The sequence below is a fragment of the Triticum urartu genome, chromosome 7A, assembly GCF_056163025.1.
Source record: "Triticum urartu cultivar PI428250 chromosome 7A, HENAU_Tu73, whole genome shotgun sequence".
In the NCBI taxonomy this organism is placed as follows: Eukaryota; Viridiplantae; Streptophyta; class Magnoliopsida; order Poales; family Poaceae; genus Triticum; species Triticum urartu.
The window spans coordinates 248764289-248782553 of NC_141879.1; positions in this window are offsets into that span (position 1 = coordinate 248764289).

The window sequence follows — 18265 nt, forward strand, 5'->3', positions numbered from 1 at the left end:
ACGTAACTGGGTGATTACAAATGTGCTCTACAGGTGTCTCCGAAGGTACTTGCTGGGTTGGCATATTTCGAGATTAGGATTTGTCACTCCGATTGTCGGAGAGGCATCTCTGGGCCCACTCGGTAATACACATCACTTAAAGCCTTGCAAGCATTGCAACTAATGAGTTAGTTGCGGGATGATGTATTATTGAACGACTAAAGAGATTTGCCAGTAACGAGATTGAACTAGGTATTGAGATACCGACGATCGAATATCGGGCAAGTAACATACCGATGACAAAGGGAACAACGTATGTTGTTATGCGGTTTGACCGATAAAGATCTTCGTAGAATATGTAGGAGCCAATATGAGCATCCAGGTTCCGCTATTGGTTATTGACCGGAGACATGTCTCGGTGATGTCTACACAATTCTCGAACCCGTAGGGTCCGCACGCTTAAAGTTCGATGATGGTTATATTATGAGTTTATGTGTTTTGATGTACCGAAGGTAGTTCAGAGTCTCGGATGAGATCGGGGACATGACGAGGAGTCTCAAAATGCTCGAGACATAAAATCGATATATTGGACGACTATATTCGTACATCGGAAACGTTCCGAGTAATTCGGGTATTTTTGGAGTACCGGGGAGTTACGGGAATTCACCGGGAGAAGTATTGGGCCTTATTGGGCCATACGAGAATAGAGGAGAGAGGCCAAAAGGAAGGAGGCACGCACCCCCCCTCTAGTCCGAATTGGACAAGGGGTGCAACCCCTTTTTCCTTCTCCCTCTTCCCCTCTTTCCTTCTCTCCTACTCCGGAAAGGAAAGGGGAGTCCTACTAGGACTTGGGAGTCCTAGTAGGACTCCCCACACTTGGTGTGCCCCTCTAGGGCCGGCCTCTCCCTCCCTCCTTTATATACGTGGCCAGGGGGCACCCCATAGACACTACAATTGATCCCTTGGATCTCTTAGCCGTGTGCGGTGCCCCCCTCCACCATAATCCACCTCGGTCATATCGTAGCGGTGCTTAGGCGAAGCCCTGTGTCGGTAGAACATCATCATCGTCACCACGCCGTCGTGCTGACGGAACTCTCCCTCAAAGCTCGGCTGGATCGGAGTTCGAGGGCGAGTTGAACGTGTGCAGAACTCGGAGGTGCCGTGCGTTTAGTGCTTGATCGGTCGGATCGTGAAGACGTACGACTACATCAACCGCATTGTGCTAACGCTTCCGCTTTCGGTCTACGAGGGTACGTGGACATATTCTCCCCTCTCATTGCTATGCATCACCATAATCTTGCGTGTGCGTAGGGATTTTTTGAAATTACTACGTTCCCCAACAGTGGCATCCGAGCCAGGTATTATGCGTTGATGTTATATGCACGAGTAGAACACAAGTGAGTTGTGGGCGATACAAGTCATACTGCTTACCAGCATGCCATACTTTGGTTCGGCGGTATTGTTGGATGAAGCGGCCCGGACCGACATTACGCGTACGCTTACGCGAGACTGGTTCTACCGACGTGCTTTGCACACAAGTGGCTGGCGGGTGTCAGTTTCTCCAACTTTAGTTGAATCGAGTGTGGCTACGCCCGGTCCTTGAGAAGGTTAAAACAACACTAACTTGACGAACTATCGTTGTGGTTTTGATGCGTAGGTAAGAACGGTTCTTGCTCAGCCCATAGCAGCCACGTAAAACTTGCAACAACAAAGTAGAGGATGTCTAACTTGTTTTTGCAGGGCATGTTGTGATGTGATATGGTCAAGACGTGATGAGATATAAGTTGTTGTATGAGATGATCATGTTTTGTTGAAGTTATCGGCAATTGGCAAAAGCCTTATGGTTGTCTTTCTATTGCATAAGATGCAAACACCAAATAATTGCTTTACTTTATCGCTATGTGATAGCAATAGTTGCAAGAGCAATAGTTGGCGAGACGACCATGTGGCGACACATTGATATAGATCAAGATGATGCAGATCATGGTGTCATGCCGGTGACGATGGAGATCATGAGGATGCTTTGGAGATGGATATCAAAGGCACAAGATGATGATGGCCATATCATGTCACATATTATGATTGCATGTGATGTTTATCTTTTATACATCTTATCTTGCTTAGTTCGGCGGTAGCTTTATAAGATGATCTCTCACTAAATTTCAAGGTATAAGTGTTCTCCCTGAGTATGCACCATTGCGAAAGTTCTTCGTGCAGAGACACCACGTGATGATCGGGTGTGATAGGCTCTACGTTCAAATACAATGGGTGCAAAACAGTTGCACACACGGAATACTCAGGTTAAACTTGACGAGCCTAGCATATGCAGATATGGCCTCGGAACACTGAGACCAAAAGGTCGAGCGTGAATCATATAGAAGATATGATCAACATAGTGATGTTCACCATTGAAAACTACTCCATCTCACGTGATGATCGGACATGGTTTAGTTGATTTGGATCACGTGATTACTTAGATGATTAGAGGGATGTCTATCTAAGTGGGAGTTCTTAAGTAATATGATTAAGTGAACTTTAATTTATCATGAACTTAGTCCTGGTAGTATTAGCATATCTATGTTGTAGATCAATAGCTCGTGTTTAGCTCCTCTGTTTTATTTTTGATATGTTCCTAGAGAAAACTAATTTGAAAAATGTTAGTAGCAATGATGCGGATTGGATCCGTGATCTGAGGATTATCCTCATTGCTGCACAGAAGAATTATGTCCTTGATGCACCGCTAGGTGACAGACCTATTGCAGGATCAGATGCAGACGTCATGAACGTTTGGCTAGCTCAATATGATGACTACTTGATAGTTTAGTGCACCATGCTTAACAACTTAGAATCGGGACTTCAAAGGCGTTTTGAACGTCATGGATCATATGAGATGTTCCAGGAGTTGAAGTTAATATTTCAAGCAAATTCCCAAATTGAGAGATATGAAGTCTCCAACAAGTTCTATAGCTAAAAGATGGAGGAGAATAGCTCAAGCAGTGAGCATGTGTTCAGATTGTTTGGGTACTACAATCGCTTGAATCAAGTGGGAGTTAATCTTCTAGATAAAATAGTGATTGACAGAATTCTCTAGTCACCATCACCAAGTTAGTAGAACTTCGTGATGAACTATAGTATGCAAGGGATGACGAAAACAATTCCCGAGCTTTTCATGATGATGAAATCGATGAAGGTAGAAAGAGCATCAAGTGTTGATGATTAACAAGACCACTAGTTTCAAGAAAAGGGCAAAGGGAAATAAAGGGAACTTCAAGAAGAACGGCAAGCAAGTTGCTGCTCAAGTGAAGAAGCCCAAGTCTGGACCTAAGCCTGAGACTAAGTGCTGCTACTGCAAAGGGACTGGTCACTGGAAGCGGAACTACCCCAAGTATTTGGCGGATAAGAAGGATGGTAAACTGAACAATGCTATATTTGATATACATGTTATTGATGTGTATTTTACTAGTGTTTATAGCAACCCCTCGGTATTTGATACTAGTTCAGTTGCTAAGAGTAGTAACTCGAAACGAGAGTTGCAGAATGAACAGAGACTAGTTAAGGGTGAAGTGACGATGTGTGTTGGAAGTGGTTCCAAGATTGATATGATCATCATCGCACACTCCCTATTCTTTCGGGATTAGTGTTAAACCTAAATAAATATTATTTGGTGTTTGCGTTGAGCATGAATATGATTTGACCATGTTTATTGCAAAACAGTTATTCATTTAAGTTAGAGAATAATTGTTGTTCTATTTACATGAATAAAACCTTCTATGGTCATACACCCAATGAAAATGGTTCATTGGATCTCGATCGTAGTGATACACATATTCATAATATTGAAGCCAAAAGATGCAAAGTTAATAATGATAGTGCAACTTATTTGTGGCACTGCCGTTTAGGTCATATTGGTGTAAAGCGCATGAAGAAACTCCATGCTGATGGGCTTTTGGAATCACTTGATTATGAATCATTTTGATGCTTACGAACCATGCCTCATGGGCAAGATGACTAAGACTCCGTTCTCCGGAACAATGGAGCGAGCAACTGACTTATTGAAAATAATACATACTGATGTATGCAGTCCGATGAGTGTTGGCTCGTGGCGGGTATCGTTATTTTCTGACCTTCACAGATGATTTGAGCAGATATAAATATATCTACTTGATGAAACATAAGTCTGAAACATTTGAAAAGTTCAAAGAACTTTAGAGTGAAGTGGAAAATCATCGTGACAAGAAAATAAAGTTTCTACGATCTGATCGCAAAGACAAATATTTGAGTTACGAGTTTGGTCTTCAATTAAAACAATGTGGAATAGTTTCACAAAATCGTGCCACCTGGAACACCACATCATAATGGTGTGTCCGAACGTCATAACCATACTATTATTGGATATAGTGCAATCTATGATGTTTCTTACCGATTAACCACTATAGTTTTGGGGTTATGCATTAGAGACAACTGCATTCACGTTAAAAAGGGCAACATCTAAATCCGTTGAGACGACACCGTATGAACTGTGGTTTGGCAAGAAATCAAAGTTGTCATTTCTTAAAGTTTGGGGTTGCGATGCTTATAAGAAAAAAATTCATCCTGATAAGTTCAAACCCAAATCGGAGAAATGTGTCTTCATAGGATACCAAAAGGAGACAGTTGGGTACACCTTCTATCATAGATCCGAAGGCAAGACATTCGTTGATGAGAATGGATCCTTTCTAGAGAAGGGGTTTCTCTCAAAAGAAGTGAGTGGTGGGAAAGTAGAACTTGATGAGGTAACTGTACCTGCTCCCTTATTGGAAAGTAGATCATCACAGAAATCTGTTTCTGTGACTCCTACACCAATTAGTGAGGAAGGTAATGATGATCATGTAACTTCAGATCAAGTTACTACCGAACCACGTAGGTCAACCAGAGTGAGATCCGCACCAGAGTGGTACGGTAATCCTATTCTGGAGGTCCTGTTAATTGACCATGATGAACCTACGAACTATGAGGAAGCGATGATGAGCCCAGATTCCGCGAAATGGCGCGAGGCCATGAAATCTGAGATTGGATCCATGTATGAGAACAAAGTATGGACTTTGATTGACTTTCCCGTTGATCGGTGAGTCATTAAGAATAAATGGATCTTCAAGAGGAAGACAGACGCTGATAGTAGTGTTACTATCTACAAAGCTCGAATTGTCGCAAAGTGTTTTCGACAAGTTCAAGGTGTTGACTACGATGAGATTTTCTCACTCGTATCGATGCTTAAAAGTCTGTCCGAATCATATTAGCAGTTGCTGCATTTTATGAAATCTGGCAAATGGATGTGAAAACTGTATTCCTTCATGGATTTCTTAAAAAGAAGAGTTGTATATGATGCAACCAGAAGGTTTTGTTGACCCTAAAGGTGCTAACAAAGTGAGCAAGCTCCAGCGATCCATCTATGGACTGGTGCAAGCATCTCAGAGTTGGAATATATGCTTTGATAAAGTGATCAAAATATATGGTTTTATACAGACTTGCGGTGAATCCTGTATTTACAAGAAAGTGAGTGGGAGCACTACAACATTTCTGATAAGTATATGTGAATGACATATTGTTGATCGGAAAGAATGTAGAATTTTCGGGAAAGCATAAAGGAGTATTTGAAAGGATTTTTTTAAAGAAAGACCTCGATGAAGCTGCTTACACATTGAGCATCAAGATCTATAGAGATAGATCAAGACGCTTGATAAGTTATTTCAATGAGTACATACCTTGACAAGATTTTGAAGTAGTTCAAAATGGAACAGCCAAAGAAAGGAGTTCTTGCCTGTGTTGCAAGGTGTGAAGTTGAGTAAAGACTCAAAACCCGACCACAACAGAAAATAGAAAGAGAATGATAAGTCATTCCCTATGCCTCAGTCATAGGTTCTATAAAGTATGCTATGATGTTTACCAGTCCTATTGTATACCTTCACATCTTTCTGACAAGGGAGTACAATAGTGATCTAGGAGTAGATCACTGCACAGCGGTCAAAATTATCCTTAGTGGACTAAGAAAATACTGACAAGGGAGTACAATAGTGATCTAGGAGTAGATCACTGCACAACGGTCAAAATTATCCTTAGAGGACTAAGGAAATATTTCTAGGTTATGGAGGTGATAAAAGAGTTCGTCGTAAAGAGTTACGTCGATGCAAGATTTTTACATCGATCTAGATGACTCTAAGTCTCAATCTGGATACATATTGAAAGTGGGAGCAATTATCTAGAGTAGCTCCGTGCAGAGCATTGTAGACATAGAAATTTGCAAAATACATACGGATCTGAATGTTGCAGACCCGTAGACTAAACTTCTCTCGCAAGCAAAACATGATCACTCTTTGGGTGTTAATCACATAGCGATGTGAACTAGATTATAGACTCTAGTAAACCCTTTGGGTATTAGTCACATGGAGATGTGAACTAATCACATAAAGATGTGAACTGGATTATTGACTCTAGTGCAAGTGGGAGACTGAAGGAAATATGCCCTAGAGGCAATAATAAAGTTATTATTTATTTCATTATATCATGATAAATGTGTATTATTCATGCTAGAATTGTATTAACCGGAAACATGATACATGTGTGAATACATAGACAAACAAAGTGTCACTAGTATGCCTCTACTAGACTAGCTCGTTAATCAAAGATGGTTATGTTTCCTAGCCATAGACATGAGTTGTCATTTGATTAACGGGATCACATCATTAGGAGAATGATGTGATTGACTTGACCCATTCCGTTAGCTTAGCACTTGATCGTTTAGTTTGTTGCTATTGGTTTCTTCATGACTTATACATGTTCCTATGATTATGAGATTATGCAACTCCCGTTTACCGGAGGAACACTTTGTGTGCTACCAAACGTCACAACGTAACTGGGTGATTATAAAGGTGCTCTACAGGTGTCTCCGAAGGTACTTGTTGGGTGGGCGTATTTCGAGATTAGGATTTGTCACTCCGATTGTCGGAGAGGTATCTCTGGGCCCACTCGGTAATACACATCACTTAAAGCCTTGCAAGCATTGCTACTAATGAGTTAGTTGCAGGATGATGTATTACGGAACGAGTAAAGAGACTTGCCGGTAACGAGATTGAACTAGGTATTGAGATACCGACGATCGAATCTTGGGCAAGTAACATACCGATGACAAAGGGAACAACGTATATTGTTATGCAGTTTGACCGATAAAGATCTTCGTAGAATATGTAGGAGCCAATATGAGCATCCAGGTTCCGCTATTGGTTATTGACCGGAGACGTGTCTCGGTCATGTCTACATAGTTCTCAAACCCGTAGGGTCCGCACGCTTAAAGTTCGATGACGGTTATATTATGAGTTGATGTGTTTTGATGTACCGAAGGTAGTTCGGAGTCCCATATGAGATCGGGGACATGACGAGGAGTCTCGAAATGGTTGAGACGTAAAGATCGATATATTGGACGACTATATTCGGACATCGGAAAGGTTCGAAGTGATTCGGCTATTTTCGGAGTACCAGGGAGTTACGAGAATTCACCGGGAGAAGTATTGGGCCTTATTGGGCCATACGGGAATAGAGGAGAGAGGCAAAAAGGAAGGAGGCGCCCCCTGGTCCGAATTGGACAAGGGGTGCATCCCCTTTTTCCTTCTCCCTCTCCCCCTCTTTCCTTCTCTCCTACTCCGGAAAGGAAAGGGAATCCTACTAGGATTTGGGAGTCCTGGTAGGACTCCCCACACTTGGCGCGCCCCCTCTAGGGCCGGCCTCTCCCTCCCTCCTTTATATACGTGGCCAGGAGGCACCCCATAGACACAACAATTGATCCCTTGGATCTCTTAGCCATGTGCGGTGCCCCCCTCCATCATAATCCACCTCAGTCATATCATAGTGGTGCTTAGGCGAAGCCCTGTGTCGGTAGAACATCATCACCGTCACCACACCATCGTGCTGATGGAACTCTCCCTCAAAGCTCGGCTGGATCGGAGTTCGAGGGACATCATCGAGTTGAACGTGTGCAGAACTCAGAGGTGCCGTGCGTTCGGTGCTTGATCGGTCGGATCGTGAAGACGTACGACTACATCAACCGCGTTGTGCTAACGCTTCCGCTTTCGGTCTTCGAGGGTACGTGGACATACTCTCCCCTCTCGTTGCTATGCATCACGATGATCTTACGTGTGCGTAGGATTTTTTTTGAAATTACTACGTTCCCCAACAGGAGCTTGTATTAAACCGAACATCGATGCTTCTTTTGTTTTAGTTTTGGGCTCGGCGTGGGCAGGGGCGGTCGCTTGCGATAGCGCGGGATTAGTTGTATTTTCTGTAGGCTGTCATGTTCAGACATGCGACAATACAGAGGAAGCAAAGGCAAGCTCCCTTGTGATTGGACTCAAGTGTTTGAGAAATGGTTACAAGGGACATGTGTACGTTGAGTCTGACTGTGCTGTTGTTGGGCGTGTTTGGTTGCCCACATGCAGCCCAACCAGGGCCGCACAGGATGTGCGTGACATGTTTGGTTGGCTGGACTGCATGCGATTCATGGCCCGCATGAACCTTAAAGCAGGCCTGAGCTTGGCTCGGCAGAAACTGCCGAATCGGCAGTTTCTCGCGAGCCTGGCTCGACGCGGCCACGCGTGCGAGGAGGTTGCATGCCTCGGGCAGCGCGGGAGATGGATGGGACGTCTCATAACTCCCCTTCCACTCTCCTTTCACCGCCCCGCACTATTCCCACCGCTAGCACGCCTCTCTGCCTCACCGCCCCCTCCCTCTCCTCTCCTCCGGTGGCTCCACCTCGCCCACTACTGCGCCGTCCTTTGACCCCCGTCGACCAGTGCATCACCAGCATCCAAGAGCGTTGGGTGGCCGGGCACCAGAACTCGGGCACGGACCTGGCATCGGCGCTGCGAGCACCGTCCCCCATCTACTGCCGGCCACCACGAGGGTCGGCCAATGCGGTGCCGGCCGTTCCTGCTCTGCCGCCATTTCCGGACCTCGTGGTCGGGGGCTCGGCGCCGACGCCGTCCATGGAGCCTCCACTTCTTTGGACCCCATTGGGCAGGGGGGGTTCTTGACCCCCGCCCAAGGGTTTTCTCCTGTCGGCGTGCCGTCTTCCTCGACCTTCGGCGTGGACATGAGCACGAGGCCGATGCCGCCGGTCATCGCCAGGGACGGCTCCTCTGCTCTGCCACCTCTCTCCTTCCCGCCGGGGTTCTCACCCCGGGCTCGGTTCGCTGTGACCGCGCAAGCTCTGGTGAGTCAAAGAATCCCTAATGCTTGCTCATAGATGTAGATTAGGGGTTTATTTCTTAGGCATGCACTAGTACTTAGTGGATTCGATAGGATTAGATATGATTCGAGTAGATTCGATTCGATGCGATCCCAATCGAATCAAATCCGACCGATCTGTTCTTGTTTGCTACAGTGTGTTCTAGGATAATGTTCTTCTACTAGTGCTTTCCTAGGATCTGTGTTCATGCTAGGATCTGTGTTCATGCTACAATCCCCAATGCTAGTGTGCTTTACTAGGATCTGTGTTCATGCTAGGGTCTTGCTAGGATCTGTGTTCATGCAAATGGCATGTTCATATTCAAGCTAGGATCATGTTCATGTTGGTGTTCATGTTGCTACATACGTGTTGGGGAACGTAGTAATTTCAAAAAAAATCCTAACATAGGATCATGGTGATGCATAGTAACAAGAGGGGAGAGTGTGTCTACGTACCCTCGTAGACCGAATGCGGAAGCGTTAGTACAACGCGGTTTATGTAGTCGTACGTCTTCACGATCCGACCGATCCAAGTACCGAACACACGGCACCTCCGAGTTCTGCACACGTTCAACTCGATGACGTCCCGTGAGCTTCGATCCAGCAAAGCTTCACGGGGGAGTTTCGTCAGCACGACGGCGTGGTGACGCTGATGATGATGCTACCGACGCAGGGCTTCACCTAAGCACCGCTATGATATAATCGAGGTGGATTATGGTGGAGGGGGGCACCACACACGGCTAAGAGATCAATGATCAATTGTTGTGTCTATGGGGTGCCCCCTGCCCCCGTATATAAAGGAGCAAGGGAGAGGAGGCGTCCGGCCAGGGAGAGGCGCGCCAAGGGGGAGTCCTACTCCCACTAGGAGTAGGACTCCTCCTATTCCTAGTAGGAGTAGGAGAGGGGGAAGGAAAGGGAGAGGAGGAGAAGGAAAGAGGGGCCCGGCCCCCTTTGCCTTAAACCAATTCGGTTTGGGCCTTGGGGGGGGGGGCGCCCCACACTCCCCTTGCTGCCCTCTATTTCCACTAAGGCGCATGTAGGCCCATTAAGCCCTCGGGGGGGTTCCGGTAACCTCCCGGTACTCCGGTATATGTCCGAAACCTTTCCTGTGTCCAAACATAGTCGTCCAATATATCTATCTTTACATCTCGACCATTTCGATACTCCTTGACATGTCCGTGATCATATCCGGGACTCCGAACTACCTTCGGTACATCAAAACACAAAAACTCATAATACCGATCGTCACCAAACTTTAAGCGTGCGGACCCTACGGGTTCGAGAACTATGTAGACATGACTGAGACACGTCTCCGGTCAATAACCAATAGCGTAACCTGGATGCTCATATTGGATCCCACATATTCAGACCTTTATCGGTCAAACCGCATAACAACATACATTGTTCCCTTTGTCATCGGTATGTTACTTGCCCGAGATTCGATCGTTGGTATCTCAATACCTAGTTCAATCTTGTTACCGGAAAGTCTCTTTACTCGTTCCGTAATACATCATCCTGCAACTAACTCATTAGTTACAATGCTTGCAAGGCTTAGAGTGATGTGCATTACTGAGTGGGCCTAGAGATACCTCTCCGACAATCGGAGTGACAAATCCTAATCTCGAAATACGCCAACTCAACAAGTACCTTCGGAGACACCTGTAGAGCACCTTTATAATCACCCAGTTACGTTGTGACATTTGGTAGCACACAAAGTGTTCCTCCGGTAAATGGGAGTTGCATAATATCATAGTCATAGGAACATATATAAGTCATGAAGAAAGCAATAACAACATACTAAACGATCAAGTGCTAAGCTAACGGAATGGGTCTAGTCAATCACATCATTCTCCTAATGATGTGATCCCGTTAATCAAATGACAAATCATGTCTATGGCTAGGAAACATAACCATCTTTGATCAACGAGCTAGTCAAGTAGAGGCCTACTAGTGACACTCTGTTTGTCTATGTATTCACACATGTATCATGTTTCCGGTTAATACAATTCTAGCATGAATAATAAACATTTAACATGATATAAGGAAATACATAATAACTTTATTATTTCCTCTAGGGCATATTTCCTTCAGTCTCCCACTTGCACTAGAGTCAATAATCTAGATTACACAGTAATGATTCTAACACCCATGGAGCCTTGGTGCTGATCATGTTTTGCTCGTGGAAGAGGCTTAGTTAACGGGTCTGCAACATTCAGATCCGTATGTATATTGGAAATCTCTATGTCTCCCACCTGGACTTGATCCTGGATGGAGTTGAAGCGTCTCTTGATGTGCTTGGTTCTCTTGTGAAATCTGGATTCCTTTGCCAAGGCAATTGCACTAGTATTGTCATAAAAGATTTTCATTGGAACCGATGCACTAGGTATGACACCTAGATCGGATATGAACTCCTTTATCCAGACTCCTTCATTTGCTGCTTCCGAAGCAGCAATGTACTCCACTTCACATGTAGATCCCGCCACGATGCTCTGTTTAGAACTCCTCCAACTGACAGCTCCACTGTTTAATATAAACATGCATCCGGTTTGCGATTTAGAATCGTCCGGATCGGTGTCAAAGCTTGCATCAACGTAATATTGGAAATATGCCCTAGAGGCAATAATAAATTGATTATTATTATATTTCCTTGTTCATGATAATCGTTTATTATCCATGCTAGAATTATATTGATAGGAAACTCAGATACATGTGTGGATACATAGACAACACCATGTCCCTAGTAAGCCTCTAGTTGACTAGCTCGTTAATCAATAGATGGTTACGGTTTCCTAACCATGGACATTGGATGTCGTTGATAACGGGATCACATCATTAGGAGAATGATGTGATGGACAAAGACCCAATCCTAAGCCTAGCACAAGATCATGTAGTTCGTATGCTAAAGCTTTTCTAATGTCAAGTATCATTTCCTTAGACCATGAGATTGTGCAACTCCCGGATACCGTAGGAGTGCTTTGGGTGTGACAAACGTCACAACGTAACTGGGTGGCTATAAAGGTACACTACAGGTATCTACGAAAGTGTCTGTTGGGTTGGCACGAATTGAGACTGGGATTTGTCACTCCGTGTAAACGGAGAGGTATCTCTGGGCCCACTCGGTAGGACATCATCATAATGTGCACAATGTGATCAAGGAGTTTATCACGGGATGATGTGTTACGAAACGAGTAAAGAGACTTGCCGGTAACGAGATTGAACAAGGTATCGGGATACCGACGATCGAATCTCGGGCAAGTATCGTACCGCTAGACAAAGGGAATTGTATACGGGATTGATTAAGTCCTTGACATCGTGGTTCATCCGATGAGATCATCGTGGAACATGTGGGAGCCAACATGGGTATCCAGATCCCGCTGTTGGTTATTGACCGGAGAGTCATCTCGGTCATGTCTGCATGTCTCCCGAACCCGTAGGGTCTACACACTTAAGGTTCGGTGATGCTAGGGTTATAGAGATATTAGTATGCGGTAACCCGAAAGTTGTTCGGAGTCCCGGATGAGATCCCGGACGTCACGAGGAGTTCCGGAATGGTCCGGAGGTAAAGAATTATATATAGGAAGTGCTATTTCGGGCATCGGGACAAGTTTCGGGGTCACCGGTATTGTACCGGGACCACCGGAGGGGTCCCGGGGGTCCACCGGGTGGGGCCACCTGCCCCGGGGGGGCACATGGGATGTAGGGGGTGCGCCTTGGCCTATATGGGCCAAGGGCACCAGCCCCAAGAGGCCCATGCGCCAAGAGATAAGGGAAAGGAAGAGTCCTAAAGGGGGAAGGCACCTCCGAGGTGCCTTGGGGAGGAGGGACTCCTCCCTGGCTGCACCCTTCCTTGGAGGAAGGGCCAAGGCTGCGCCCCCCTCTCCCTTGGCCCTATGTATAGTGGGGGGAAGGGAGGGCAGCAACACCTAAGCCCTGGCGCCTCCCTCTCCCTCCCATGACACATCTCCCTCCTCCCATAGCGCTTGGCGAAGCCCTGTTGGAATCCCGCTACTTCCACCAACACGCCGTCGTGCTGCTGGATCTCCATCAACCTCTCCTCCCCCCTTGCTGGATCAAGAAGGAGGAGACGTCGCTGTTCCGTACGTGTGTTGAACGCGGAGGTGCCGTCCGTTCGGCGCTAGGATCATGGGTGATTTGGATCACGACGAGTACGACTCCATCAACCCCGTTCTCTTGAACGCTTCCGCGCGCGATCTACAAGGGTATGTAGATCCACTCCTCCCTCATTGCTAGATGACTCCATAGATAGATCTTGGTGACACGTAGGAAAATTTTGAATTTATGCTACGTTCCCCAACACGTAACCATTTACGACGAGCTCTTTGTCACCTCCATAAACGAGAAACATATCCTTAGTCCTTTTCAGGTACTTCAGGATGTTTTTGACCGCTGTCCAGTGAGCCACTCCTGGATTACTTTGGTACCTCCCTGCTAAACTAATAGCAAGGCACACATCAGGTCTGGTACACAACATTGCATACATGATAGAGCCTATGGCTGAAGCATAGGGAACATCTTTCATTTTCTCTCTATCTTCTGCAGTGGTCGGGCATTGAGTCTTACTCAACTTCACACGTTGTAATACAAGCAAGAACCCTTTCTTTGCCTGGTCCATTTTGAACTTTTGCAAAACTTTGTCAAGGTATGTGCTTTGTGAAAGTCCAATTAAGTGTCTTAATCTATCTCTATAGATCTTGATGCCCAATATGTAAGCAGCTTCACCGAGGTCCTTCATTGAAAAACTCTTATTCAAGTATCCTTTTATGCTATCCAGAAATTCTATATCATTTCCAATCAACAATATGTCATCCACATATAATATTAGAAATGCTACAGAGCTCCCACTCACTTTCTTGTAAATACAGGCTTCTCCAAAAGTCTGTATAAAACCATATGCTTTGATCACACTATCAAAGCGTTTATTCCAACTCCGAGAAGCTTGCACCTGTCCATAAATGGATCACTGGATCTTGCACACTCTATTAGTACCTTTTGGATCGATAAAACCTTCAGGTTGCATCATATACAACTCTTCTTCCAGAAATCCATTCAGGAATGCAGTCTTTACATCCATTTGCCAAATTTCATAATCATAAAATGCGGCAATAGCTAACATGATTCGGACGGGCTTAAGCATCGCTACGGGTGAGAAGGTCTCATCATAGTCAACTCCTTGAACTTGTCAAAAACCTTTTGCAACAAGTCGAGCTTTGTAGACAGTAACATTACCATCAGCGTCTGTCTTCTTCTTGAAGATCCATTTCAATGGCTTGCCGATCATCGAGCAAGTCAACCAAAGTCCACACTTTGTTCTCATACATGGATCCCATCTCAGATTTCATGGCCTCAAGCCATTTTGCAGAATCTAGGCTCATCATCGCTTCCTCATAGTTCGTAGGTTCGTCATGGTCTAGCAACATGACCTCCAGAACAGGATTACCGTACCACTCTGGTGCGGATCTTACTCTAGTTGACCTACGAGGTTCGGTAGTAACTTGATCTGAAGTTTCATGATCAACATCATTAGCTTCCTCACTAATTGGTGTAGGTGTCACAGGAACCGGTTTCTGTGATGAACTACTTTCCAATAAGGGAGCAGGTACAGTTACCTCATCAAGTTCTACTTTCCTCCCACTCACTTCTTTAGAGAGAAACTCCTTCTCTAGAAAGGATCCATTCTTAGCAACGAATGTCTTGTCTTCGGATCTGTGATAGAAGGTGTACCCAACAGTTTCCTTTGGGTATCCTATAAAGACACATTACTCTGATTTGGGTTCGAGCTTATCAGGTTGAAGCTTTTTCACATAAGCATCGCAGCCCCAAACTTTAAGAAACGACAACTTTGGTTTCTTGCCAAACCATAGTTCATAAGGCGTCGTTTCAACGGATTTTGATGGTTCCCTATTTAACGTGAATGCAGCCATCTCTAAAGCATAACCCCAAAACAATAGCGGTAAATCAATAAGAGACATCATAGATCGCATCATATCCACTAAAGTATGATTACGACGTTCAGACACACCATTACGCTGTGGTGTTCTGAGTGGCGTGAGTTGCGAAACTATTCTGCATTGTTTCAAATGTAGACCAAACTCGTAACTCAAATATTCTTCTCCACGATCAGATCGTAGAAACTTAATTTTATTCTTACGATGATTTTCCACTTCACTCTGAAATTCTTTGAACTTTTCAAATGTTTCAGACTTATGTTTCATTAAGTAGATATACCCATATCTGCTCAAATCATCTGTGAAGGTGAGAAAATAACGATACCCGCCGCGAGCCTCAATATTCATTGGACCACATACATCAGTATGTATGATCTCCAACAAATCTGTTGCTCGCTCCATTGTTTCGGAGAATGGAGTTTTAGTCATCTTACGCATGAGGCATGGTTCGCAAGTACCAAGTGATTCATGATCAAGTGATTCCAGAAGTCCATCAGTATGGAGTTTCTTCATGCGCTTTACACCAATATGACCCAAACGGCAGTGCCACAAATAAGTTGCACTATCATTATCAACTCTGCATCTTTTGGCTTCAACATTATGAATATGTGTGTCACTACTATCGAGATTTAACACAAATAGACCACTCTTCAAGGGTGCATGACCATAAAAGATATTACTCATATAAATAGAACAACCATTATTCTCAGATTTAAATGAATAACCGTCTCGCATCAAACAAGATCCAGATATAATGTTCATGCTCAACGTTGGCACCAAATAACAGTTATTCATGTCTAAAACTAATCCCGAGGGTAGATGTAGAGGTAGCGTGCCGATGGCGATCACATCGACTTTGGAACCATTTCCCACGCGCATCGTCACCTCGTCCTTAGCAAGTCTTCGCTTAATCCGTAGTCCTTGTTTCGAGTTGCAAATATTAGCAACAGAACCCGTATCAAATACCCAGGTGCTACTGCGATCTCTGGTAAGGTACACATCAATAACATGTATATCACATATACCTTTGTTCACATTGCCATCCTTCTTATCCGCCAAATACTTGGGGTAGTTCCACTTCTAGTGACCAGTCTGTTTGCAGTAGAAGCACTCAGTCTCAGGCTTAGGTCCATACTTGGGTTTCTTCTCCTGAGCAGCAACTTGTTTGTTGTTCTTCTTGAAGTTCCCCGTCTTCTTCCCTTTACCCTTTTTCTTGAAAGTGGTGGTCTTGTTGACCATCAACACTTGATGCTCCTTCTTGATTTCTACCTCTGCTGCCTTTAGCATTGCGAAGAGCTCGGGAATTGTTTTATTCATCCCTTGCATATTATAGTTCATCACGAAGCTCTTGTAGCTTGGTGGTAGTGATTGAAGAACTCTGTCAATGACACTATCAACAGGAAGATTAACTCCCAGTTGAGTCAAGTGATTATGATACCCAGACATTTTGAGTATATGTTCACTGAAAGAACTATTCTCCTCCATCTTGCAGCTATAGAACTTATTAGAGACTTCATATCTCTCAATCCGGGCATTTGCCTGAAATATTAACTTCAACTCTTGGAACATCTCATATGCTCCATGACGTTCAAAACATCGTTGAAGTCCCGGTTCTAAGCCGTAAAGCATGTCATACTGAACTATCGAGTAGTCATCAGTTTTACTCTACCAGACGTTCTTAACGTCATCATCAGCATCTGCAGCAGGCCTGGCACCCAGCGGTGCTTCCAGGACGTAATTCTTCTGTGCAGCAATGAGGATAATCCTCAAGTTACGGACCCAGTCCATGTAATTGCTACCATCATCTTTCAACTTTGCTTTCTCAAGGAACGCATTAAAATTCAACGAAACAACAACACGAGCCATCTATCTACAATAACATAGACAAGCAAAATACTATCAAGTACTAAGTTCATGATAAATTTAAGTTCAATTAATCATATTACTTAAGAACTCCCACTTAGATAGACATCCCTCTAATCATCTAAGTGATAACGTGATCCATATCAACTAAACCATAACCGATCATCACATGAAATGGAGTAGTTTTCAATGGTGAACATCACTATGTTGATCATATCTACTATATGATTCACGCTCGACCTTTCGGTCTTAGTGTTCCGAGGCCATATCTGCATATGCTAGGCTCGTCAAGTTTAACCTGATTATTCTGCGTGTGTAAAACTGTCTTACACCCGTTGTAGATGAACGTTGAGCTTATCACACCCGATCATCACATGGTGTCTCGGCACGACGAACTTTGGCAATGGTGCATACTCAGGGAGAACACTTTTATCTTGAAATTTAGTGAGAGATCATCTTATAATGCTACCGTCAAACAAAGCAGAATAAGATACATGAAGGATAAACATCACATGCAATCAATATAAGTGATATGATATGGCCATCATCATCTTGTGCCTTTGATCTCCATCTCCAAAGCACCGTCATGATCACCATCGTCACCGGCGCGACACCTTGATCTCCATCGTAGAATCGTTGTCGTCTCGCCAACTATTGCTTCTATGACTATCGCTACCGCTTAGTGATAAAGTGAAGCAATTACAGGGCAATTGCATTGCATACAATAAAGCGACAACCATATGGCTCCTGCCAGTTGCCGATAACTCCGTTACAAAACATGATCATCTCATACAATAAATATAGCATCATGTCTTGACCATATCACATCACAACATGCCCTGCAAAAACAAGTTAGACATCCTCTACTTTGTTGTTGCAAGTTTTACGTGGCTGCTACGGGCTGAGCAAGAACCGTTCTTACATACGCATCAAAACCACAACGATAGTTCGTCAAGTTAGTGCTGTTTTAACCTTCTCAAGGACCGGGCGTAGCCACACTCGGTTCAACTAAAGTTGGAGAAACTGACACCTTCCAGCCACCTGTGTGCAAAGCACGTTAGTAGAATCAGTCTCGCGTAAGCGTATGCGTAATGTCGGTCCGGGATGCTTCATCCAACAATACCGCCGAACCAAAGTATGACATGCTGGTAAGCAATATGACTTGTATCGCCCACAACTCACTTGTGTTCTACTCGTGCATATAA